General features: G+C 39.7%; 1 long non-coding RNA gene across 1 annotated transcript; it reads left to right on the top strand.

Annotated features, from left to right (window-relative positions):
- The first annotated feature begins 970 nt into the window (after positions 1 to 970).
- On the top strand, positions 971 to 2,491 carry LOC145799966 (uncharacterized). Its single transcript, XR_014341353.1, has 4 exons — positions 971 to 1,432; positions 1,956 to 2,012; positions 2,231 to 2,337; positions 2,449 to 2,491. It is a non-coding gene; the product is annotated as an uncharacterized LOC145799966 (long non-coding RNA).
- The last annotated feature ends 24,213 nt before the right edge of the window (positions 2,492 to 26,704 follow it).

A 26,704-nucleotide genomic window follows, 5' to 3' on the forward strand; every position in this document is an offset into this window, starting at 1 on the left:
ATAAGAACACATAACGTTTTCAAAAATGGATATCACGGTTAGTAGAGGCCGGTCTTCGGACCGGGCGAAAGGGGGTGCTCATAGCTGACCTTCCCCGATCGTACCCAAGCTCCCGAGCCGAGACAACTCCGGTGATGACGGACATGTGGCCTTCGGCACCGAGTCAGGGTTTCCTAAATTCTCCCATTTTAAGAAAACATTTAGGTGGCGACTCTGTATCTGGCAAAGCAGTCTATGTTTGGCACTACTTTTTCAAAAATCTGTTTCTCAAAACGATTTGCCAGATTTGGACTCTTTGGTTCGGATTTAGAACCGTGACACAAGTCGAGTCCGAACTATAGCGAGGCCCCACGCGGGCGCGTCTACATGTGGGTTTTTGTTCTTTTGTTGTGCTGACATGACCTTCATGATTGGGTTGAATTATGGGCCCTTCTATGATTGTAATGCATTATTATGATTAGTCTGAGGTGTTTAGTGCTTTTTACACAATAGCTCAAATATAATAAGACTAAAGTCTGACATGATTGAATTGACTTCCTTTTTACTAAGACTAAATTGACAAAAACTAATGCAAAAGTGTATAGACACATGAATAAACAAGGGTAAAACGTATATTTTATAATAAAAGAGATAACATCAGCTTTTTTCATCCATACAATTAATGAATTACTGATGAAAAAGGGGCCAAATGTTGGGTGAATTAAAACATTAGGGGAGGTCGGTATAATTATGTCAAAAGTGTGGGGCTAATTGTATTTTCTCTAAACCTTAGGGGAGGTTAGTGTAATTTACCATAGAATATAGATGTTTAGGAAGCCAACTAATTTTTGACAGTCCCAGCCCTTGCGGAGACCATGAGTGGATTTTTTTGATGAACCATCCAAGTTACATGCATGATCCAATATTTATCCATATTTTCTTTTTTAATATTATGATTGATTATATTATAAAAGGAAAAACTGAGTATTCTTTCTCCACTGCAGATTTTATTTGATTTCCAACTTACTTGAATGTCTTTTTGATATTATAGGACTGTGGCGGTCCATCACATTGTGGCACGGGCTGTAGTGCGCTTGTGGCTCACAAGATAGGAGGTAAACATTCTTGAAAGTTTTTATGGTACTACATGTTGTTAATCATTACAAAATACAAATAGAAAATTGTTTAAATGTAGAAAAAGGTTTTTATAATAATTTTAATTTTATATTTAGGATCACATTCCATGTTACCCTGCAAACAAATCGCGTGGAATGCCATCACAAAGATCTTAACAGCCCTCATCTAAAGTTTTCTTGCATTTATGCAAGTCCAATTGTTTGTATTGGACCTTTTTGTTCACCTTTTTTTGGTAGATTTGGCTGATGATGGCGGGGAAGACTCAGTGTAATCATCAGTTATTGGGAAATATCACTGCATCTGCATATTCCCGTGGGTATGAAGACACAACTTTTACATGTTTTTGGAGATTTAGAGTTGGCCAACTGTGTGAGGCTTGGTCTAGTGATTGGACAATAGTGTAATATTGCTGCACTGGTGTGTTCTCAAAGAAGTGCGAGGACTTGACCTATTCATGTTAAGCACCCTGCAATATTGCTGTGATTTACCAATTTTCTTTGCACTAGTTGCTATGCCTTTTTGAGTTTTGACCAAAACGAATAGAGCAAATTCATGAATATAGTGTTGATGAAGTATTGAGAACTGCTAGCATGTTATAGAATGGTCCTGAAATAAATGAGTTACATATTTATGATGACTGTTTCTTGTTTGCCACTCTTCATTCAATTTAAACACTATAGCCCAACAATACTTCTCTGTCCTCTTGACATTGAGTGCAGTTGGTAGATCGAGAGAGAGGGAGGGAGGGAGGGAGGGAGGGAGAGAGTTCTTCTCCGTCTTCTTCTTTAACATTGAGTGCATTAGATGTTCTGCTGATTGGACTTATGTGGTATCTGCAGGTTATCCTGTATGTACTACTGTTGGGCGTACATCAAGCATGATAATTGATCTCATTGGTAAGTTCCTCCCTAATTTTGTTAGATGAAGGAAGATGAATACTAGTTCTGCTTGTTATGGTTCCCTTTGTCTGCCTTTTGGCATATGTGATGGTATGCCCGTGATATAGCTTGGTCCTGTGCTTTATGGAGTTTTCCATAATGTGTATTGTTTTTCCCTTGTGATGTTGTGGGGTGTAGGTTGTCAAACATTACTGTTTTTTGTTTTAATATGACAGATGAAAAGAGTCCCCACATGGGTGTTGTTGTTACGATGTCAAATAACTTCTCGGAACTCAACTGTTCACTTGCTGTGTCTGTGATCTGTGATTCAAGCGGAGTTCAAGTGAGAGCTTGTTTCTTGCATTCCTTTTCATTTTTATTACCTTAGCTTTTCCTCAAAATTAGATTCATATTGGTTTTATGGCCTTTGAATATTTATATTCCCATTTGTCAGGGACCTCAGGCACTGGATAAAGTTGGGACTTGCGATTACGCAAGTGCTTCGAGTTTATAGAATTTTCATTCAATCCTTCAGTGCTTGGTGGTCTAGTAAAGTTAGTTGTTTTCATTGTGATTATGTGGTTTGTTGGTGCACTAGCAATGTATTTTTAAAGTAGAATACCTTTACATTTTCTACTGTTTTGAGTGCTATAGTTTCTGATGATATAGCAAACTGATGGTAGATGTGTCTGAAGACACTAAACTCGGGTAGGTGTTGAATTACATGACGTGTAAGAGCCAATTATTGATCTCGGAGGCTATTGGTGTAATTAGGTGTTCTTTATACATTAGAGTACGAGGCCATCTATGAAGCACCGACACGTTCCAAGGCTCTGCGTACGAGTGTCGGACACGTGTCGGACACGCGGTAGACACGTGTCCGACACTCTCTCTAACGTGTCTCCTTTTTTTTTTTGAAATCTTCCAGTCGGACACGCCATGGACACGGCCTTAGTTGCAGGATTCGTGCAACAGGCCACGATTCTTACTCAGAATCGCGATTCAAATGAAGATGAGATCGTAAAGGGGAGAGAGAGAGAGAAACCTGGTGCAATTTGCTCGATCTGCCTTCGATCTCTGTCTCTCGCCTTCGATCTGCCTTTGATCTCTACTCGTGATCGACCTCTTGCCTTCGATCTCGATCTGAACTCATCGATGTCCACGGCTCAGCTCTTGTCGCAGTTGAACTCGTCAAAGGTGGAGTCGTAGAGACTCGTCAGCTCCTCCGGCGGCGTCGCCATGTCCTCGCCTTCGATCTGACTTCCTCTCTCTCTCTCTCTCTCTCTCTCTCTTGTCGCGCCTGTCTGTCCCTCCCGTTTTCAACCTATAACAATATAATTTGTTATATATAAAATATATATATCTAATTTGTTATATAAAATATATATCTAATAAATTATATTAACATATTTGTTATTATATTATTATATTAAATTATAAATTATATTATATTAACATATAAAATATATATCTTATTTAAAAAAACACATTTTTTATTAATTTTTTTTAAATATATTTATTAATTTTATTATTATTTTGATTATATAAGAATTAATGATTTTTTTTTTATTTTAGACATATAATAAATAAATAAAATTATATATATTAAACGTGTCCCCAGCGTGTCGTGTCCCCTATTTTTTTAAAAATTACGTTTTCGCGTGTCCGTGTCGTGTCCGTGTCGTGTCTCGTGTCCGTGTCCGTGCAACATAGGAGGCCATGTTCTTGTCTCGTGGGCTTATGGTAGCATTCTGCTCATACACGAAACTAAACTAATATGTAATACATATGAGATTTAAGTGCCTTAATCTCAGGTTTTCCAAGGACTCGATATTCACTAATTGCTTTGAATTTTTAGAATCTTATGCCTCTTTGGAGGGTATCTGCTGGCTGGTATTGTTTATCGTTTTTTCTACCTTGGAATTCGTGGCATAGATATATGTTTTCTCTCTCAACTTTAATTTTCATCTTTATGTTCCCATATAGAGTGCCGTCTACCCATGATTTTGTGCATTAAAATGTTCTGCTTTATTATATTTTTTTTATTGTATTGTTTTACATTGTGGACTCCACACAAACAAGGGGCATCGTTTTGGCGTGTAGTGGGTATCATAAAATAAAGAGAGATTGATCAAGAAGTCTCATATTTTGAACTTGTAATCTATATAGTCTCATAATTTTTATAACCCTAAAGATTGTTCGTCTTATTGATCACATTAGAGGGAACTCTATGGCTAGAATAACCTTGGGAGAACATCAAAAAATTGGAGGGTAGAAAAAATAATTTCAAAGTGATACTTGCACAATCTAATCCATGAATCACTTGTATTTTCATCACTTTGAAATTATTTTTCTTTCTCTTCACTTTTTTGATATTCTCCCAATAACTTTAGCAATTCATATAGTTGCATTTTAAGGAAATGTGTCTTTTGAATTCCATATAATATATTTTTGCATTACACAGGTAAACAGTGTATTATTATATTGGAGGATTGGGTATTAAAATTAGATTGGGAGGTCCAAGGATGTGAGGAAAGTGGAAACGGGAAATGTGCAACTAGACATTTTGCTAGCATGGATTTTAATTACTCCCCACTCATATAAGTATTTCTATTCTAAGCATGGATCTTTCTTAAATTTGTATGTATGCTATATTGAATGTAAAATCAAAACTATACTGCTCGGGAGATTAAACCTAAATATATTGGACATAGGTAGAGAGTTAGAGCCGAATACGTCCTAAACTTAGTTGAAAAATGACGCTTCAGGGGTGAAAATTCTAAACAACCCCCAAACGACTGTGTGACTGTCATGGACAGCTTCCCCATGTCAAATAAGACTTGTGACAACTGACAGAACGTAATTCGGACTCATAGGTAGAAAGTTAGAGGCGAATATGTCCTAAACTTAGTTAAAAAATAGCGTTTTGGGGGCGAAAATTCTAAACAACACCCGAACGACCGTGTGACTGTCACAGACAGCTTTCCCATGACAAATAGGACTTGTGACAACTGACGGAATGTAATTCGGACCCGTAGATTGGGAGTTAGAACCGAATACGTCCTAAACTTAGTCAAAAAAGGGCATTTCGGGGGCGAAAAATCAAAACAGCCCCCAAACCACCGTGTGGCTCACATAGACAGTTCCCCCATGACAAATAGGACTTGTGAGAATTGACGGAACGTAATTCGGACCCGTAGGTTGAGAGTTAAAGCCGAATACGCCCTAAACTTAGTCGAAAAAGGGCATTTCGGGGGCGAAAAATGAAAACAGCCCCTGAACCACCGTGTGGCTCACACGAGCAGTTCCCCCATGACAAATAGGACTTGTGAGAATTGACGGAACGTAATTCGGACACGTAGGTTGGGAGTTAGAGCCGAATACGCCCTAAACTTAGTCGAAAAAGGGTGTTTCGGGAACCAAAATTCAAAACAGTCCCTGAACGACCATGTGGCTCACACGGATAGCTTCACCATGACAAATAGGATTTGTGTGAATTGATGGAACGTAATTCGGACCCGTAGGTTGGGATTTAGAGCCGAATACACCCAAAACTTAGTCGAAAAAAAGGCGTTTCAGGGGGCGAAAATTCAAAACAGCCCCCAAACCGCCGTGTGGCCGACACGAACAGCTTTCCCATGCCAAATAGGACTTGTGACAACTGACGGAATGTTATTCGGACCCGTAGGTTGGGATTTAGAGACGAATATGCCAAAACTTAGTTGAAAAAGAGCGTTTCAGGGGAGAAAATTCAAAACAGCCCTTGAACCACCGTGTGGCCAACACGAACACCTTCCCCATGCCAAATATGACTTGTGACAACTGACGGAATATTATTCGGACCTATAGGTTGGGATTTAGAGCCGAATACGCCCAAAATTTAATCGAAAAAGGGCGTTTTGAGGGCGAAAATTAAAAACTGCCCCCGAACCTCCGTGTGGCCGAAACGAACAGTTTCCCCATGCCAAATATGACTTGTGACAACTGACGGAATGTTATTCGGACCCGTAGGTTGGGATTTAGAGACGAATACGCCCAAAACTTAGTCGAAAAAGAGCGTTTCAGGGGAGAAAATTCAAAACAGCTCCCGAACCTCCGTGTGGCCGACACGGGCAGCTTCCCCATGCCAAATAGGACGTGTGACAACTGACGGAATGTTATTCGGACCTATAGGTTGGGATTTAGAGCCGAATACGCCAAAAACTTAGTCAAAAAAGGGCGTTTCGGGGGCGAAACTTCAAAACAGACTCCGAACCTCCGTGTGGCCAAAACGAACAGTTTTCCCATGCCAAATATGACTTGTGACCACTGACGGAATATTATTTGGACCTATAGGTTGGGATTTAGAGCCGAATACGCCCAAAACTTAGTCAAAAAAGGGCGTTTCGGGGGCGAAAATTCAAAACAGCCGCCGAACCTCCGTTTGGCCGAAACAAATAGTTTTCCCATGCCAAATATGACTTGTGACCACTGACGAAATATTATTTGGACCTATAGGTTGGGATTTAGAGCCGAATACGCCCAAAACTTAGTCAAAAAAGAGCGTTTCGGGGGCAAAAATTCAAAACAGCCCCCAAACCTCCGTGTGGCCGAAACGAACAGTTTTCCCATGCCAAATATGACTTGTGACAACTGACCGAATATTATTCGGACCAATAGGTTGGGATTTAGAGCCGAATACACCCTAAACTTAGTCAAAAAATAGCGTTTTGGGGGCAAAAATTCAAAACAGCCCCGAACCTCTGTGTGGCCGAAACGAGAAGTTTCCCCATGCCAAATATGACTTGTGACAACTGACGGAATGTTATTCGGACCCGTAGGTTGGGATTTAGAGATGAATACGCCCAAAACTTAGTCGAAAAATGGCGTTTCAGGGGCAAAAATTCAAAACAGCCCCTGAATCTCGGTGTGGCCAAAACGAACAGTTTCCCCATGCCAAATATGACTTGTGACAACTGACGGAATGATATTCGGACATGTACGTTGGGATTTAGAGACGAATACGCCCAAAACTTAGTCGAAAAAGGTCGTTTCGGGGGAGAAAATTCAAAACAGCCCCCGAATCTCCGTGTGGCCGACACAGGCAGCTTCCCCATGCTAAATAGGACTTGTGACAACTGACGGAATGTTATTCGGACCTATAGGTTGAGATTTAGAGCCGAAAATGCCGAAAACTTAGTCGACAAAGGGCGTTTCGGGGGCGAAACTTCAAAACAGCTCCCGAACCTCCGTCTGACTCTCACGGGCAGTTTCCCCATTACAAATAGGACTTGTGACAACTGACGGAATGTATTGGAGATGTATAGTAATGGAAAATTATGGGAAAAATATTCAGAAACCAATATTAACTCAGTTTATGTCTTTTTTTAAACTTGTTAATTTTTTGAATATTTTTATCACATGTTCTAATATCCTTTCTAAAATGGCACTGACATGCATTAATAAGCACCGATGGTTTTATATCCAATCTAATGATTCAAGTGCCTTTTGCAAAGAAATAATGAGGAAGTTGGTAAAAAGAATACTTTCTATTAACATTGGGCTTTGATATTGGTTTAGCCACAGAATTTGGATACATGTTGCATACAAATAGAAGATTGTTACATTAGCTTTATGTTACTAATGAAAGATTTAGTAATGATTGTTCTGCATTTAACAATATTCCTATAACAAAAGACTTTAGAAAGACTGTACAATGACTGATCATTGATTCATCATGGAAGGTTGCTTCTCACTTATCTTTATTTGTCACTTGTTCCCGAAATCATTCATGAAGTTGGGCATTTTTGGGTCCAATTCTAATGTTTTTTTTTTTGTTTTTTGTAAATGACTTCGTTGCGTGGACTTACAGAGATATTTTGGTGTATGGAGAAGAAATTTTACTTTTATATAGAAGTAATATAATACTTTTGTCGTCTCCGGCTTTTGTGCAGTTAACTATTTCTGATACAGAGAACTTTTGGCGGCGAACAGATAATTATTGGCATGGTAGATGGATTACCTTTTGACGCCGTACAGATATATGATTTATTGTCGTGGTACATAGATGTATTTTTGGCTTGGTATATACATCACCTTTTGTCGTGGTACAGATTACGATGGTAATTTGTACCATGCCAAATGGTCATTTCACATGGTATAGTAAATGTAATTTTTGTATATGAAGGGCTTTACTTTTTGTATGATTGTATATGTTGTATGGAATTATTATTTTAGTTAGGACAATAATTCGTTTGTATGTACTTGGACAGTTAAAGTAATTTATTTTTTGTATACGGATGCAGATTGTGGAATGATTTATAGTTTATGTATCATTTTATTTATATACGTATTACAGGTTGCATGGAATACAGACAGGTTATGGACACATTATAATATTTGTAATAAAACATAATATCATGTTTTTGTCAACTAAATGTTTTGTAGCCAATAAAAAGGGAAAAAAAAAAATATATATTTGGCTACTAGAAGTTTTGTAGCCAAAAGAAAATCAAACATTTGGCTACTAAATTTTTTGTAGGCAAAAGAAAAATAACCATTTGGTTACTAAATGTTTTGTAGCCAAAAGAAAATCAAACTTTTGGCTACTAAAAGTTTTGTAGCTAAAAGAAAAGCAAACATTTGGCGACTAAAATATTTAATAGCTAAAAACAAAGGTTAAAGAACAAAAATATTTTTGGCGACTAAAAATTTAGTAGCAAAAAATGTCTGAGTTTAAGTGACTAAATTTTTAGTAGCCAAAAATGTGGAAGTTTAGGTGACTAAATTTTTAATAGCCAAAAGAAATAGTATTTGGTGACTAAAATTTTAGTAGCTAAAAAAGATTGACTTTAGGCGACTAAAATTTTAGTAGCCAAAACACTAGTATTTGCTTTAGGTGACTAAAAAATTTAGTAGCTAAAAATTTTTCGGCAACTAAATGATTGGCTTTTGGTGACAAAAAAATTGGTCGGCAAAAATGTATTATTTAATTAATTTTCCAACCTATTGGCTACTAAATATTTAGTCGGCAAAGGTTTACATTTGGCGACTAAATTAGCTTTAGTCGGCAATTAGATTTCCCGACTACTCTTTCGCTACTAATTTTCCGACCAAAAAATTTAGTCGCTAAAGACTATAGGCGACTAAAAGATGACTTTTGGCGACTAAAAATTTAGTCGCCAAAAGTGAAAATTCTTGTAGTGATAATTTTATTAAAAATATGACATATGCCACTTATACGCATATTTTTCATAAATTTTTTTTTTTAAAAAAATAAAATAGTAAAAGTTGTAATCAATAGGATTAAATTTAGACAATCATAAATTCAGTTTCAAAATTAAACCACTTAAATTATAGGAACCAAAAATAAAGATCAAGTATAGAGACTAACAACGTAATTTACTCTATTTTATATAATCTAGTTATTTGAAGTTGAAGTTGTCAAATTCTCTTTTAAATTACATTGTGCTTGTTTAAAGTTTTTAGGACAAACTTCACTTTACCTTTATATTTTGGATCATGTGTGGTTTATTCCCTAACGTTTAGAAATGATTGCATAACCCTACATCATTTATAGACTGAAGTGCACCGTTAAACATTCTATTCAACTTAATGGTAAGTGTGAAATACTTGGCAGACATAAGAGGTTTATATGCTCATTTTTAAATTTCAATGGGGTAAATCGCATATGAAATAAAGCACAGTAGGTTAAAGTACGCTTTGCTCTCCAAAAAAATGACGAAAATATTTGTAATTCACACACTTAAGTTATTTATTTACAGAGGTATTTAAGTTTTTTTTTTGATTTTTTTTTAAATCGTTAAAGTATTTAATAGTGCATTTCAGTCTACATACTATATGAGAGTTGTGTAATTATTTTTAAATATTAAAAGGATAAATCATACATACCCCAAATCACAAATAGGCAAAGTGAAATTTATGGAAGTTTTTTGTTTTGACAGGTGAATGAAAAGTTACTTTTTGACTTTTAACTTATTTTGAATCATATCACTTTTCTATTTTTTTTACATATTTTTCTAAAAAAAATCCATAAAATTTTAAAAATTTGCTTTTAAGTTTTAACCTAGTTTCCAAAAATAACCCTATAATCTTCTTTTCCATGACTTAAATAAGTGTACTTTTTGACTTTTTATGAAATATGGGTTGGGTATGGATTGGGTTTGAAGTGATATGCTAGAGAAATAATGTAACTTAAATAAGATGATGTGACTCAAATAAGATAGTAACTTTTTAATTTTTTGACTTTTTTAAATCATACCAAACAAGACCTTATTTTGGAATGACTGGCTGGGCAACCATCGGCCTAGTGCAGTGCCCAAGTTCCGTACTATAGTTGTCAACATGAGCTAATTCTTGCAGTCAATGTTGTGAAACCCGGACCGGACCGGCCGGTCGAACCGGTTGGACCGGGCCTGGCTCCGGTCCGGTTAACCCTCCAGAATCGGACTATGAGTAAAACCGGCCTGGAAATTAAAAACCGCTAGAATCGGCGGTTGAACCGGGATAACCGGTGAACCGGACCGGGTTTTGGCGGGTTAGACCGGCGATATTTTTATTTTTTATTTATGATTTCTTTCTTTCTTTTCTTTCTTTCTTATATATTTATATATATATATATATATTATAAATATATTTTAAAATTTTGACTAAAAATTCTTACATCAAGAGTCTCCTCTCATAAGCAAGAGTCTCATTGGAAGTTGGAGAAGATTATGAAAGTCTATTCCTATTTATAGGAAAAAAAAATTTCAAAAAGACCCTACAAAATTCTATGTGGGATTCAATCAAATTATTTGAAACATATTGATGGGAGGGAGAGTTGAAAATTTCATTTCCCTCCAAAATTAAACCTAACATTGAATCAATTTGTTTGGAGGGAATGCTTAAAAATTTTAATTTCTTTAAAACAAGTGACTTTCTTTTTATCAATTATGACTTTATTAAATATTATTAATAAATATTATACAACAATTTTTATTTTTATTTGAGTATTTATATATATTTTTATTTATTTATAATTTTTAATTATAATTTTTAATTATATAATATTAATTATGACGTCACGGTTCGACCGGTTTGACCCGACGGTTGAACCGGTGACCCGTCCACCCGATCTTTTTTCCGGTTCGCTCACCGGTCCGGTTTTCAAAACATTGCTTGCAGTCCATTTTAGCTGCGCGAACCTATATGGGTTTTGCTTTGGTTTGATTGGGTTTTTATTTATTTATTTATTTTTTTAAAGGTTAGAGAGTTATATTTTTAAACTCACAAAGTCACCCAGAATGATGTAATAAAAGAGTAAAGTCATATATCATTAAACGTGTAACAAATAAAAAATTAACACATATAATACGACATCATTATGAATACAATTATGAAAGTATTTTGTAGGTCTTAAACATTTTTTTGGATTATTATCTATACATGTGCATGAAAATCTAAAAAAATGAATAATTTAAATTATTAGGCCCAAAGAAACATTCTACAATTGATAGCCAACTCCTATATTCACTACAACAAAAAGCACCAATGGCGACTAAAAAAATGATTTTCGTCGCTGAAAGTTGCACAAATGGTGATTAAAATGGATTTAGTCGCCAAAATTGATGACTTTTGCCGACTAAAGGAGTTTAGTCGCCGAATATAGGGGTTTTAGCGACTAAAAGTCAGTTTAGTCACCGAATATAGGGGTTTTAGCGACTACAAAAATTTTAGTAGCTAAAAGGCACGATTTTTGGCGACTAAAAGCATTTAGTAGCCAAAACTATAGGTTTTGGCGACTAAAAAATACTTTAGTCGCCGAATATAGGTGTTTTACCGAAAAACAAATTTTTTGTAGCCAAAAGTAAAGGTTTTTGCCTACTAAAAAACATTTAGTAGCTAAAAGTGGACAATTTGGCGACTAAAACTGAGTTTAGTCGGCAAAAGTGCAGGTTTTGGCGACGAAAAGTAAGTTTAGTCGCCGGAAGTAGTTTTTTGGGGTGGAAATTAATGTTTTTAGCGACAACGCAGCATTTAGTAGCCAAAAAGCATAGAATTGGTGACTAAAATTCAGATTTAGTCGCCAAAAGTGCTCTCATATTTTTTTTTAGTAAATACTTTATTTTTTTACATAAAATACATTAAATAAAAATAATTATTTATATATATATATATATAGTTTTGTATTAATACCGGCAAATATAGTATATAAATAATATATGTCGCATTAATATTCGCGTGAGGTTGTAGTGGCGTAGTGGGGAGAGAGTGTTGGTAAAGGTTGAGACTGTTGGGAAGTTGGTGGTCATAGGTTCGAAACTTGGTAGTAGCGGAGGCAAAAAAAAAATTTTTTCTGAAAATGCTTTCAGCGACTAAAGTCAGTGGTCGCCGAAAGCTGGGCTATTGGCGACGAAAGGTTTAGTTGGGAAATGTATAAATAAAAAAAAAAAATTAACTATTGGCGAGTAACAGTTTAGTCACCAAAGGTATAATTTCCAAAAATGGAATTGACTATTGGCGACAAATTATTTAGTCGCTGAAGACCTGTCTATTGGCGACTAACAGTTTTTTAGTCGCCAAAGGTATGCGCGACCACGTATAGGCGACAAAACCGGCGACTAAAATATTTAGTCGGGGAAAGTGAAAATTCGACATTTGGCGAATAAAAAAGGACTTTTGGCGACTAAAAATTTAGTCGCCAAAAGTGTATTTTCTTGTAGTGATTGTATTGCGAGAAAATTTGACAAAAAAAATTCTTAACCAACTAAATAATAAAAAAGTTGACGAAAACAAAAAAATAAAATAAAATAAAATAAACATGCTACCAACTTTTTTAGCTAGTTAAAAAAATAATAATGAATAATCTTATCTTCTGTATTGTATATTTTTCATTTGACAAAACAATAATGCGAACAGGAAAATTACAAATTTTGAATTTACCTAGAAATAAAAATTAACAGTGGTGCTACATGCATCAATTAGTGTACTAACTAGTGTACCAACGTTAGTTATAATATTATTATTGACTCCACTCATTATACAAATTATAAATACTAAAGACATATTAAATTATGCCATATCATCAATTGGTACCCTAGTTAGTATACTAATTGGTGCATATAGTATTATTTAATGGCTCAAATTCATTTCATTTATAGATGAAACTATTCAATGCTCCTAGAGCGCCACATCTTCATACTCTTTCACTAATTATCATACACCATGTCCCCTCACATTTCTCAATTACCTGACACAAAATCATGAACTCTACATTTCTCAATTATCACGTGACCGTACTTTAAGAATATCTAATAATCACTCTTCATAAATCCTATATTTCGTCAATTTAATTTCTATCACATATACCCATTTTGAACGAATTCTGAAACTTTAATTCCGAGACCCTTACGAAAAGTCTTTCATGAAATGAAAACCTTCATGAATGTCTTGGCAACTGCCAGCAACCACTTATGGACCAAAACACTGCATATGTAATGTTTTTGGTCAAAGTTCAACTCCGTCAGTCTCTACATCTTGTCTCTCTCCTAATTTTCCACAAAACTAGCCTCATTTCTTTTTGTATAAGCTATGTCGACGGTTCAGTTTCCATCTCCACCTCTCTATCTATCTGCATCTGATTTTAATAAATTGTTGAAACACAAACAAGTATCCCCATGATGAAAACTTTCACCACCATTTTGTTTCTTTCCATTCTAATTTGCTTGCTTAGCCTCACAACCACCAAGCACTACAACAAAATTGACTTTTTACGACACCATATCAACGGCATACAATAAATGCATGTCGTAGTTTCTCATTTTTACGACTTATTTTTTTTGCACGTCATAAATACTTTTCCAACCATGGCGTGTCTATTGCGTAGGCCGTGAATGGTAATAACGATAATTTTTTTACGGCTTGCAATGCACGCTGTAAATAATAAAAGTTTCTACGATGTGCATATGGTGTGCCGTTAATACATCAATTACACGCGACACACATATGCCAGCCGTGAAAAGTGAATACTTTTCACGGCGTACACAATGCTTGCTGTTAAAAGTATTGCACTGTGGGAGACGAATAAAGGGCAGAGTCAAGCGTACGCTTCGATGGACATCTGTTCGGCTCTGACCTGCAAGATTAGGAGGCCAACTATAATTAACAAACCGAGTAACTATGGGGCCGAATAAATAAGCAGTTTGAGAGTGGAAAGTGGACCAGGCCCCGAGGCCCTGGAAACGAATATAAATAGAGGAGCAACAGTCAAGGAAGGGAAGATGAGAACTATTAAGCTTAACTTAGAATACAAGTAATCTTGAGCAAAGAGACTAACTTGCTCGTCGGAGTGCTAATTCCGGCACCCCTGACCAGAGTGTTTATCTCTTTTCAGGTGACTTGAAGAGGATCATAGCGTCTCCCAGGATCAGAAGAGTATTTTCAACACTACTTCTCCACAATTGGCGCCGTCTGTGGGAATACTCAAACACATCCATGGCGGGCGTAACGGAAGACCCTCCGATAATCACTGACGAAACCACGCAAAGAGACGACCTCACGCCAACAAACATGTTTGGACCAGAGACTATCGCCGCAAGACGTGCCTTAAACTTTGCTTCACCCTCGACTACAGAGCATGAGACAATGCAGGAGATCATGGAACAAGCAAAGCAAAACGAACAGAGGTTGGAGAACATGATCGCTGAGAACGAACGTCTTTGTGAAGATTTGGCCTTGGAAGTGGCAAAGTCCAAACAAGCTGTACGCCTACATCCGGAACGAACTCCGAAGGCAGGTGATCGACGACCTCGAGCCCGACAAAACGACACTGATGGCGACTCCGACTCGTTATTCCCGGAGCCCAGGAAGAAGGGGCGACCCAAAACCACCAGTTCTTCCGAAAAAAGTCCCCGTATAAGGCACAAGCGAAGAAGGAACAGTTCGGACGAAGATCAACATGATCCCTTCATACGACAGATTGCAAAGGCAATGCTACCCAAGAAATTCAAAGCACCGTCATTCACCTTGTACGACGGCAAATCAGATCCCACCGACCACATTCGCCACTACAAGCAAGCCATGACATTGCATGCAGACGACGAGGCCCTCATGTGCCGAATATTTCCCAGCAGTTTCGGACCATTGGCTGTCAGGTGGTATTATAAACTGGAGCCGGCTTCGATCAAAACCTTCCACCAATAACAGAAATCCTTCAGGGCTAGATTCATCACCAACGAGGTCCAGTCAAAACAAGCCGATTCTCTCTGGGCAATGCAAATCTTGCTAGGAGAAACACTAAGAGCATATTCGGCGCGGTATTGGGAATGCTTTAATCTTGTTGATGATGCTTGCAATGACTTCATGGCTATCACTGCCTTCAAAATGGGATTACATCCAGATAGTGCCCTCTACAGTTCCTTGACTAGAAGAGCCCCCAAAACAGTCTAGGGGTTGACGAAGAAAGTAGAGGAATGCTGCAAAGTGGAAGATGATGCCTTGCGGGTTAAAGCCGGACACATGGCCAACAGAACGACCCCTCCTAAAATTGCTCAGCCAATAAGTTCCGTACCACCTCAGAGCCCTGAACCACGACGGCGGGCTAAACAAGACAAGAGACGGGATTCTCGCCGATCAAGCGATCAGTGCTCACACCAAACAAATGAGCAACTGCAAATTAACAGTAGGCGCACAAAGAGCGCCGACAAGAAATATACAGAGCTGTCAGAGTCGATCAGCTCGGTTATGACCAAAATCCAATATCTTCCGTTCTTCAAGTGGCCGTCGAAAATGTTGGGACCTCCTGACACAAGAAGGCGGGACAGGCGGTGTGAATATCACAAAGATCATAGTCATGGCATAGATAGTTGCTATGCTTTGAAAGACCACCTCGAGGAATTGGTGCAAGATGGTCGGCTCCAGCAACATGTCCGAAAGAGCGCAATCAAAACAGTTGCCCTTCGGCAGGATTCACCTCCACTCGGTGTCATTCATATGATATACAACCTTCCAATGCCTCTTACCATACACGCCATTCAGTCAGCCCCCCAGAGGCCATGCACACCAACGAAACGGCCCCACAAAGCTCTGAGTGTCACCTTCGACGATTCCGATCATATCGGCATAATACTCCCCCACATTGATCCATTGGTTATTGAACTACACGTAAACCAATTTACCGTTGAACGCGTCCTCATAGACCAGGGGAGCACTTCGGAGGTTATGTATTACAAGACCTTCATCAAGCTCGGCTTTAACAAATCAGACCTGACTCCAGCTCCTTATACATTATTTGGCTTCACTGCAAATCCAAAGTACCCGTTAGGGAAAATCACGCTACCCGTTCGAGTGGGCTCCCAAACAGAGGATGTGGAATTCTTGGTCGTCAAGCTGCCTTTGTCATACAATCTCATCATGGGGCGAACTTGGTTGCATTCTATTCAGGCCGTGCCATGCACCTATCATCAGTTGCTACGCTTCCCGACCGAACACGACATTGAGCAGATCTGTGGTTCTCAGTAATCCCCACACGCATGTTGTCTCCTTTCTGAAAAGACGCCAACGAAGTCGCAGGTCAACTCCACTGAAGTTCCAAAGCGAAATAGCCTCGACGATGTCGGACGGCTCCTTAGCGAGAAGCCACGGAAGCCCTAGGCGACTCCAGCGGCAGCTTGCCAAGTCGTACAATCAGCGCATTCAGCAGCGCCGCTACACACCGGGAGAGAAAAATTGGGTCATAACTGAGATGGCGATTATCTGATAGATTCCATATTGGCTCAGAAATGTCAAGAAGGAGTCTGCCATGGCCCTTGAACTCGACGCACTCGCGAAAATCACGATCCACTTTTGTAATACAAGGATTCCAGTTCTAAATGATTCGCTATGTACACATTAAACTTTTGTAATGCAAGGATTCTTGTTGAAAAAGTTGTAATTCCACCCATTGCGAAATCTAGTTAAAAAGTTGTAAGCCTCCGGATTCAAAGCCCCCTCGGCGCATGACGCCCTGGGGCCGAAAAAGCCTCCAAATTCGAAGCGCCCTTCGTGGATGTCACGATTGGCCAAAAAGCCTCCGGATTCGGAGCCCCGTCGGCGCATGACACCCTGGGGCCAAAAAAGCTTCTGAATTTGGAGCGCCCTTCGTGGATGTCACGATTGGCCAAAAAGTCTTCGGATTCGGAGCCCTCTCGGCCCATGACGCCTTTGGGCCGAAAAAGCCTCTGGATTCGGAGCCCCTCGGCGCATGACGCCCTTGGGCCGAAAAAGCCTCCGGATTCGGAGCGCCCTTCGTGGATGTCACGATTGGCCAAAATGCCTTTGGATTCGGGGCCCCCTCGGCGAATGACGCCTTGGGGCCGAAAAAGCCTCTGAATTTGGAGCGCCCTTCGTGGATGTCACGATTGGCCAAAAATTCTCCGGATTTGGAACCGTCTCGGCGCATGACGCCTTTGGGCCGAAAAAGCCTTCGGATTCGGAGCCCCCTCGGCGTATGACGCCCTTGGGCCGAAAAAGCCTCCGGATTCGGAGCGCCCTTCGTGGATGTCATGATTGGCCAAAAAGCCTCCGGATTCGAAGCTCCCTCGGCGCATGACGCCCTGGGGCCGAAAAAGCCTCCGGATTCGGAGCCCTCTCGGCGCATGACGCCCTTGGGCCGAAAAAGCCTCCAGATTCGGAGCGCCCTTCGTAAAAGTCACGATTGGCCAAAAAGCCTCCGGATTCGGAGCCCTCTCGGCGCATGGCGCCTTTGGGCCAAAAAATACTCCGGATTCAGAGCCCCGTCGGCAAAGCCTTCAAAATTCGGCGGACCAAATGGTATCCAACCGGGCGATGCTCAAGGGCCGAGTAATGTTTCAAATTTGGCATGCCCTCCAGAATGAAAAAATTTACGCAAAAGCAAGGGATATGAAAGTTGAGCCGACACAACCGCATGAACAAAACAAAAGTGTCAACATTCGAAATAAGATGCTTAGTTTGGCCTATAAAAATTCGGAATAAAATGTGTACTAATAGATAACAAAAACGCTACAAATTGAGGAATAAACATTTTATTAAAATCGGCAAATAAATACATAATTTCACTTTCTTTTCTTCGGTTCGGCGGCTTCTTCATCATCACTCTTCTTAATTTCGAAAGTAGAGAAGGGGAAATCATTCTGTTGGTACAACGGAAACGCCGGATCCAACCCTGCTTCCTTGAGACTCTCAGCTCACTGAAGTGCCTTGATCCAACCGTGCCTAAATCCACGATTTTCGCATTGGCAAACTTCTTCAGGAAGTTTCTCCTTGGTATTCTGAATTCCAACCTTTCGGCCATGGTGGAAGCCTTTTTCATAGGCCGTAGTCCTCGCAGTCTCGATCGCCCTCGCAGTCTCGATCGCGAACATGCTGGCCATGTTCCGATTGGCAATCGCATGACTAATCAGCCTTTTAGTAACCTTCTCTTCCACAACTGGGTTTGGGTGGTCGGCCGGTTGAGACTCGGCGGACTTGATTTTCCGTAGCTCCAGCTCGGCCTTCTCGGCGCGAGCTTCTAACTTCCGAATGTGCTCATCTCTTTGTTCTATATCGCGACAAGCGGCGCAGAGACGCATGCCAATCTCATAAGCAGTGTACAGTCCCCTCGCCGCTCCGTGAACGCCTTCACGAAACACTTCAAAGTCCTGCCAACCTACCATCGATTGCTGAACTTCGGGCAGAAAGATTTGTTGAGCGAACTCGACTGCCACATTTGGATCTCGAATGATCGAATCCGCCTCTGTCATTGGCCTATTACCCACAAAGACCGTGAAACTTAACGGGCGAGGAGTCGCGTCAGATTCCCTTCCAGAATGAGGTTGGGGAGACTTGCGCTGTGGCTGCTTGTCCCTTCTGGGCGACCTACTTCGACGACGGGGGGATTTGCGTCTTTCCTGATCCCTCGAAGTCCCACTGTCTGTGCTAGATGGTTCTCCACTTCGATTCATGTTTCCTCCCAGCTCAGCTAGCATCTTCGCTTCACCTCTACTGTTGAAGAAAAGTCTATTCGACATTCACACTTGTTTAACTCTCCGCTAAGAACTGGGCAGAGTTGCTGTCAAAACATATAAATAAGACCTTCGTTCACGAAGTACACCCCCTTTAACTCCCTACGAAGGCAGCACCTCCGAGGCAATTTCATTAATATCAAAACCTCAACGGCCCAGCGCCGACCGAGTCACGTGCCCCAATCGCCCTCTCTATTATTCGGTGCCTAATGTTCATGAACCAGCTGGGGCAAGGGCAGATTCATCAATCTAGTCGGCTTGAATACCCCAGCCGCTCCACGAATCGATTCATTAGTACAAGATTCATAACGTATTATTCGGCATCCAACGTTCATGAACTAGCTGGGGCAAGGACAGATTCATCAGTACAAGATTCATAACGTATTATTCGGCGTTTAATGTTCGTGAACCAGCTGGGGCAAGGGCAGATTCATCAATCTAGTCGGCTTGAATACCCCAGCCGCTCCACGAATCGGTACCTCATGAATTCATTTTGTTTATAATTAAATCAGATCCATAAATCTGATGATTCCCCTAGTCGGCTTGAATACCTCAGCCGCTCCACGAATCGTAATCATGACATTTTGTTCTAATTGATTATTCCCCTAATTACGTATTCATACAACAAACAATACAAGCAGTAACTTGAGTACAATATTAAATTTTCATTCATAAATTGGTCGCTAGCAGCGGACATTTTACATATGAAAATCCAAAAATGATGAAAATCTACTAGAGAAAGACATATATTGAAATTCAAAATACTTAATAAAACTAGTGTCTTCCAAATCAATCCTCGGGATCAGACTCAAGTGGCTCAACGTCCACTTGCTCGTATGGAATTGGCATGGCCAACGTAACTCCAACGGCATCAAGGGCTTTGAGCCACCCATGTTTGAATCCCCGATTCTCAAATTTGGGGACTTCTTCAACGTAGTCCTTAAGGGCGACGCTCTTTCCAGCCTCGTGCGCCGCAGAAGCCTTAGAGTCGGCTTTTTCCTTGGCCTTCCTCAACTCTTCCAACTCTGCCTCCACCCTAGCAACCACCTCCTTGGCTAACTTGAGCATTCCTCGCTCACGTTCGCCCTCTCTTCGGCATCGGATCTAAGCCGATCAGCAGTCTGGGCCCTCTCCTTCTCCACATCGGCACAAGCATTTTCCATCACTGCTCTCATTGCCTCGAACTCGGCCCTACTTCTCTCACTTTTAGCTTCCATCTTCAGGCGGCCAATTCTTTCAAGGGCTTCGTGCTGACGGCGGCCTAGTTCGGTTATCCTTCCAACCGTCTGCAAAACAAGGAGTCAGGATCACTACGTACCAAGAAATATCATATGCAAACCGAACCAAACAAGGAGTAAAAAAGATCAAGTCACATACAAGAAGGGCCGACTGGGAAGCTAATGCTATAGCTACCAAGTTCGGCTCTGCTCGAAAGGTGGCCTTGTCAGCTGGCAACGAAGTTGAGGCGGCCAAGCTCAACGCTACAGCCGGATTCTTCAAGGCAGACGCGTCAGAGGAGATCAACGTGTTTTTGATCTTCGGTTGAATAACGAAAGGAACAACCACATTCGATTCCTCTAGACGAGGCCGTTTATCAGCAGGGCTCTCCTCTGAGCCGGCCTCTTTCTCGGCGGTACGTTTTTTTCCCCGCTCTTCCTGAAGTGGCCTTACTTCTGGGATCTGCTGTTCGGACACTTTATCCGACTCGGCCGAAACAACTTGAGCCGTTTCTTTTACCATAACGGGTTGTGAAGATTCAATTGGAGCAGGCCCAGAATGGCTAGCCTCAGCTTTCCGTCGCGCGGCCAAGCATTCGGCATTTTTCTTTCATGCCATCTGCATTAGATTTTCCGCAGCCATGCCTTCAGAAAAATCGCCGGGTAGATCTCCCAAATCTGTAATAATATCTCCGAAGGAAAACTCTGCTTGACCCGAAGTGGACGATGAGTCAGGCTGGTTAAGACCAGCTGCCTCAAACATCGAGTTTAGAGCCTCGTTGACCTCTTCAGCCTCTGCAGCAAACTCTCTCGTTGGTTCGGCAACTACCTCGACCACCGTTTCTGCGTCTCGCTCCGAATCAGAAGCTTCGAAACCAATTTGTTTGAGAGACTTGAAGCTAGGGAAGATAAGATCCGTAAGGTGGTGTTCGTCGGATGGGATCGAGATGTTGTCCCCAGCCGAGAACGTAGTATAAGTAGGTTCATACCGCAGAAGTATATGGGCAGCTCTCCCTTGCTTTTGTACGTTTGGATGACCAAAATACATGAGTGCAGTCTTAATCTCTGCAAGGACTGCGTCGTCAGCCAAAGTCTGAATCTTCTTCAACTTATTGCCTGCAAAAATGAAAGATTAAACTTGAAGAGAAAGCCGAGTAAAAGAAAGATCAACAAACATAAGGATTTACTTGGCCATTTGGTTCACCCCTCTTTCTGGGAACAGGGTCTAGGCAATCTTCTCCCTCGCCGAATTCCCAGTTGCCGCGGACATTGACCAAGACATCGTCAACTCGTTGCCAGAACTGGAAAGCATGGTTACCAAGTGATGGTCGGTGTCCTTGGCCCTGAGAAAGTAATGCCCGAGCCGACCAGAGGATTTGGCTAGAGCGTAGCAGTGCCGAATCGCCGGAATACCAAGGTTGATCCTAAGGCGCCGGTTCAGTTCTACGATTCCCATTATGATTCTAAAGAAATTCACGTTGGGTTGAGAAGGAATCAGACCCCAATGGCGGAAGACGACCCTAAGAAATGGGTACAAAAGAAAGCGAACCCCGCCCTCGCAATGGATATGAGAGGAAAGACGATAGTATTTTGGTCCTCCCTCTCCATATCAAGGGTATTGTCTATCACTAGAGATATATGGACATCATTAGGGATAGAGAAATGTCTTCGGAACCCAGAGATACGACCCTCGGAAAGGAGGTCTTTCAAATGCTTAGCCATTCTAGTAAGAATTTGGGTATTCTAAATCAAAAATGAATATGGAAAATAGGATTACAAAGAGGAGAAGAAAACTTACGAGAGGCAAAGGAGACACGGAGAGACTGGAAGAAGTTGCAGAAGACGCGAGATAGAGGAAGAATTCCAGCTGGCAATCCAGGAGGCCCCAATATTCAAAAGGTATGCACTCGAAGAGACTGAAGTTTCCAATCGTAATAAATGCAAAGGATGCACGAATGAGGTGGGAAGGTATAATGATGACCGAAAGGCCTGTGTTCTGACATACACCTTGGGATAGGAGAAGCCACCTAATTTATCCTTCTCTTGACTTTTCATATTCGAAACCAAACACACCAATTAACTGCCGTCAATGGGGAGTTTGGAGGGCAATTGTGGGAGCCGAATAAAAAGCAGAGTCAAGCGTATGCTTCGATGGACATCTGTTCGGTTCTGACCTGCAAGATTAGGAGGCCGACTATAATTAACAGGCCAAGTAACTATGGGGCCGAATAAATAAGCAGTTTGAGAGCAGAAAGTGGACCAGGCCCCGAGGCCCTGGAAACGAATATAAATAGAGGAGCAAAAGTCAAGGAAGGGTAGGTGAGAACTATCAAGCTTAACTTAGAATACAAGTAATCTTGAGCAAAGAGACTAACTTGCTCATCGGAGTGCTAATTTCGGCACCCCCGACCGGAGTGTTTATCTCTTTTTAAGTGACTTGTAGAGGATCATAACATCTCCCAGGATCAGAAGAGTATTTCCAACACCACTTCTCCACATGCACTTTTCACGACGCACACATCGCCTTCCGTTAAAAGTATTGCTTTTTTATGACGCACAATGCATGCCGTGAATTGTATGATTAAAAAAAAAAAAGGCGCCAAAATGAAATTTGAGGCGCCAATCACCATAAAAAAAAAAAACCCAAACAAATATATCGAAATTCAAGGCTTTGGCTTCTAATGAAAATAAACCCAGAAGGTTTCATCGAAAGGGAGAATGGAAAGGGCTTCAATTTAACCAAGTTAAATTCAAAAGATGGGTTAGAGAGAGAAGCTCTCTAGAAAACTCATTGTTTTCTAGGGGTTTTCTAGGGTTTCAATATCTCATTGATTTCCCGATGTCTGTAGCTTCTGTTACCATTGATGATGAAAATTTGGGGGTTTTTACTCAGAATTGTTTGGGCAATCTAGGGCTTGAGAACTGTACGTGTGAAGCACTGTGTGCGCCTGCGATTAAGACGGTGGAACATTCTGGTTCCCCTTCTAAATCGATGGAAGAAATCAGAGAGGGATTGAATGTGATGAAAGCAAATATTGCTGGGTAAATCGGGAGAAGGGTTCGGAGAGAACCCAGTCTCATCTCTCTGAATCATCTCATCGAAGAAGGGTTACCTGGTACATTGCTTCCTTCTCTCCTTCCTCTTATCTTTGTTGATTTCTATTAAAGTGATCACACATTATTTCTTTGGTTTTGCTTTCGATTTCTATTTCGATTTTGATTTTGACTTTGATTGTCTCATCGATTTTGATTTCATCTCTCTTTTGTAGATTATCTTTCTTTTTACGGTAAACTGTTGCTGCTTTTCTCTCTCTCTCTCTATGAAGCTAGGGTTTCAAAACCACCATGTCAAGAGGTGTTGATTGAACGACGGTAGATTTTAATTTAATTTTGTTTACCTGTTTGTTGCTTTTATGTTATACTTCTAATTTTATTATGTCTCTCTTTTCTTTTACATTTTTGTTCTTTTTGTTTATAATAGTAAAGTTCAATTGTATTTTTGTTTGGTGGTGATGAGAGAAGTTGAAGCTCTGTTTGTTTGGATTGCAATTGATTTTGAAATTCCATAGCAGAGAGGATGTAATTAAGGTTCCAATTGTGTTCATGAATAACATGTCAATGTGTCATGAATTTTCCAGGAAACATTTTTGTTGGTGATTAATAGTTTGATTTGAATTTCTAGTGTGTTATGTTTGTTTTTGTATTGCTGTTTGTTATCTACTCCATTAGTCGTTGTTGATTTCTATATTGCTCTATTTAATTTTGATTTCAAGCTCTCTGTACAGTTTTCAATATCAATTTAGTTTGATGAAGCTCTTACATCTTGAATTAAATGATGAATTACTTGCTACTGACATCTTTCTCATTTTTGAATTTTTTTTTTCATTTTGTGTTTTTGGGGTTGAAGTTCATGGGAAAACGAAAGCGTTTCTTGGAACTTCCAAAGCGTTTTTGGACATTTATTTAAGTAGAGCAGTGGCTTTCTATCTTCCCGAGAAAACATTAGTGTGTTTCTACATTAAAATACCGATTTATATTATTAAATTAGTGTGCTAAATATGCTTTCTGATCGAATGAAAAGTATTGCTACACAAAGAATTTTAATTGAATACTTCGAGTTCATGGAGAGCTTTGATGATATATCAATCAAAGGGTGCGGTTCTGGTGTGTTTGGTGCACCAGTGTTTGCTCTGTCTACTTCCCTGCTGTCTCTGTAAGTAACGAATTCCTTTACATATGACCTATGAACTTTTACATGTAAAAGTAAAAATCGACTCTGTAGAATCAATGATGACTAAATAATCATGTTTAAGGATAGGTCTTAAATTGAATGCAATAACTGACATTAAATTATTCAGTCTGTAATGAACAATAATTTGTTGAGATACTAAGAATGACAACTATTGGCATGCAAAAATTCAATGGTTATTTGCAAGACACCATTTTATAATTGATTTTCCATCTTATCTCCCATGCTCAAACATGTTCACATTTTTTTTTTCATTTTTCTTTTTCCTCCTGTTATTTTCTCAAACTTCTTGTTGAGTTAGTCATAAATCTTAGCTTGTAAACCATCAAAGGCCTCATATTATTTCCATTTTAAACATTTCTTATTTGTCACTGCTCCCCATAGTAACAATTTTAACTGAGGCCTTCTCATATGTTTTGTAGTCAGGACAGCATATCTGATATTGACATGAAGACCCTGAGATTTCTAGTTGTTGTTATTCGTAGCTACGGAAATACAGTGGATAACATAATGAAAGACCACTATCGTAAGCTTCTGAGTGAAACTTTTGGAATCTTCTCAAATGTGAAGCATCTATATGCATCAGACGGGATGGAAGAAGTCATTTTGGAGCTTCATAATCTATTCATCTCCGGGCCTGCGGTCTTAGATACTCGATTGTATCAATGTAAACCAAGTCTAGCCACTTTCATGGCTGGCCTTGGTCATATTGAATTGGCAGAGAATGATAATAGTACAAAGAGCTCAGCTGTATAGGAGTTGTACCACATTTTATTCAGAGAGCAGCACTGGGCATTTGTTCATTTGGCAATCACAGCCTTTGGATATTTCGCTGCCCGTACTTCTTGCATTCAACTCTGGAGATTTGTGCCACAAAATGCAGCTCTTTTATTTGATTTAGAGTCAGGGAATGAGGCAAACGAAGAGAGATTTATGTCTGAGTTGAAGACATTTCTGGAGAAGGAAAAGGCTCTTCTTACAGTGATACCTATCACTGACCAACTTCAATTGCTTGTAAAGGAAGGTCTGAAGCTAAAAGAAATGATTCGAAAATGGCAAACTATTGATCTAGGTGTTATGGAATATGAAACCATGGAGATTGATGTTGAAAACCAAGCAACTTCCTGATGGAATTAACCAAGGGGTGGAATTGCTACAGAGCGGTTTGAAAATTGTTTGTGATGCTCTTCCTCATCTGCAGCAAATCATTTTGACTGCTCTGAGCTTCATGACAAGTTCTTGACTCACTTTTCACACCTTGAAGATGAGATTAGCCATTTAGTTGGCCTAGCTAGTAGTAGCTAATCACTGTTTTCAGCCTATACTGGAGAACTTTCAAATATGCTGAACAACTGAAAACTGGTATATATAAAGGTACGAGTATATTTTTTGGTTTTCATTAACAGTGACACTCTAATTGGATTTGTACTGAAATATACTGTTCATTGTGTTTTGTATTGCATTTCAACATACCCACATTGGTTGTAGAAGAATTAGTCATTACCATAATCCCCTAGCTCTCTATACAGACATGGAAAAGAACATAGAATCCATATATCGGCATTTTCTCAAATAATGCTAAATAGAAAGAATCTGCTTGTCAAGAAAAAAATAAATAAATAAAGGAAACCACCATGGATTAATTAGCAATTTGAAACACAAACTGCTTCATTTTCATGTGGTATTCAAACAGCCTTTCTTCTATGAATTACTTTTGTAGCCACTGGCACAATTACTGATGGCCTCCTACTGCCTTTTCCTTTTATTTTTTGTTTTTTTAAAAACTTTTGAAAAGTTTCCAAAAGTTCCGAAACGTTTACGAAATGTTTTCAAAATGTTTCTGTTTCCATGCTTATCAAAACTCCAGACCAAAACAGACTTTTGATCATTGTGTTTAGGAGCCTTAAGTGGGCGAAGTTTAATGAATCTATTTTATTGTGTTTACGAGCCATTGACAGACAATGAATTTGATAAAGAAGCTGCAAGTAGGGCCTTGACTTTCGATTTAGCCCGGTAAGATTTGGTTAAGATATTCAAAATTAAGATGAGTAGTAGATATTAAAAGTATTGGTCACCCAAATATGCCAATTCAAGTAACTCAATATTTTGGTCTTTATTTTTTGTGCTTTTGTTTATGTGTTTCTTTTCTCCTTTTAGTTTCTAATGATAGCAATTGATTTTTCTTTGGCAGGTAAAATGATGACAACCCTTACACACCATAAGTAATTTGTGCGAGCAATGGCT

Source organism: Camellia sinensis, chromosome 9 (assembly GCF_055761805.1).
Source record: "Camellia sinensis isolate YWXY chromosome 9, ASM5576180v1, whole genome shotgun sequence".
In the NCBI taxonomy this organism is placed as follows: domain Eukaryota; kingdom Viridiplantae; phylum Streptophyta; class Magnoliopsida; order Ericales; family Theaceae; genus Camellia; species Camellia sinensis.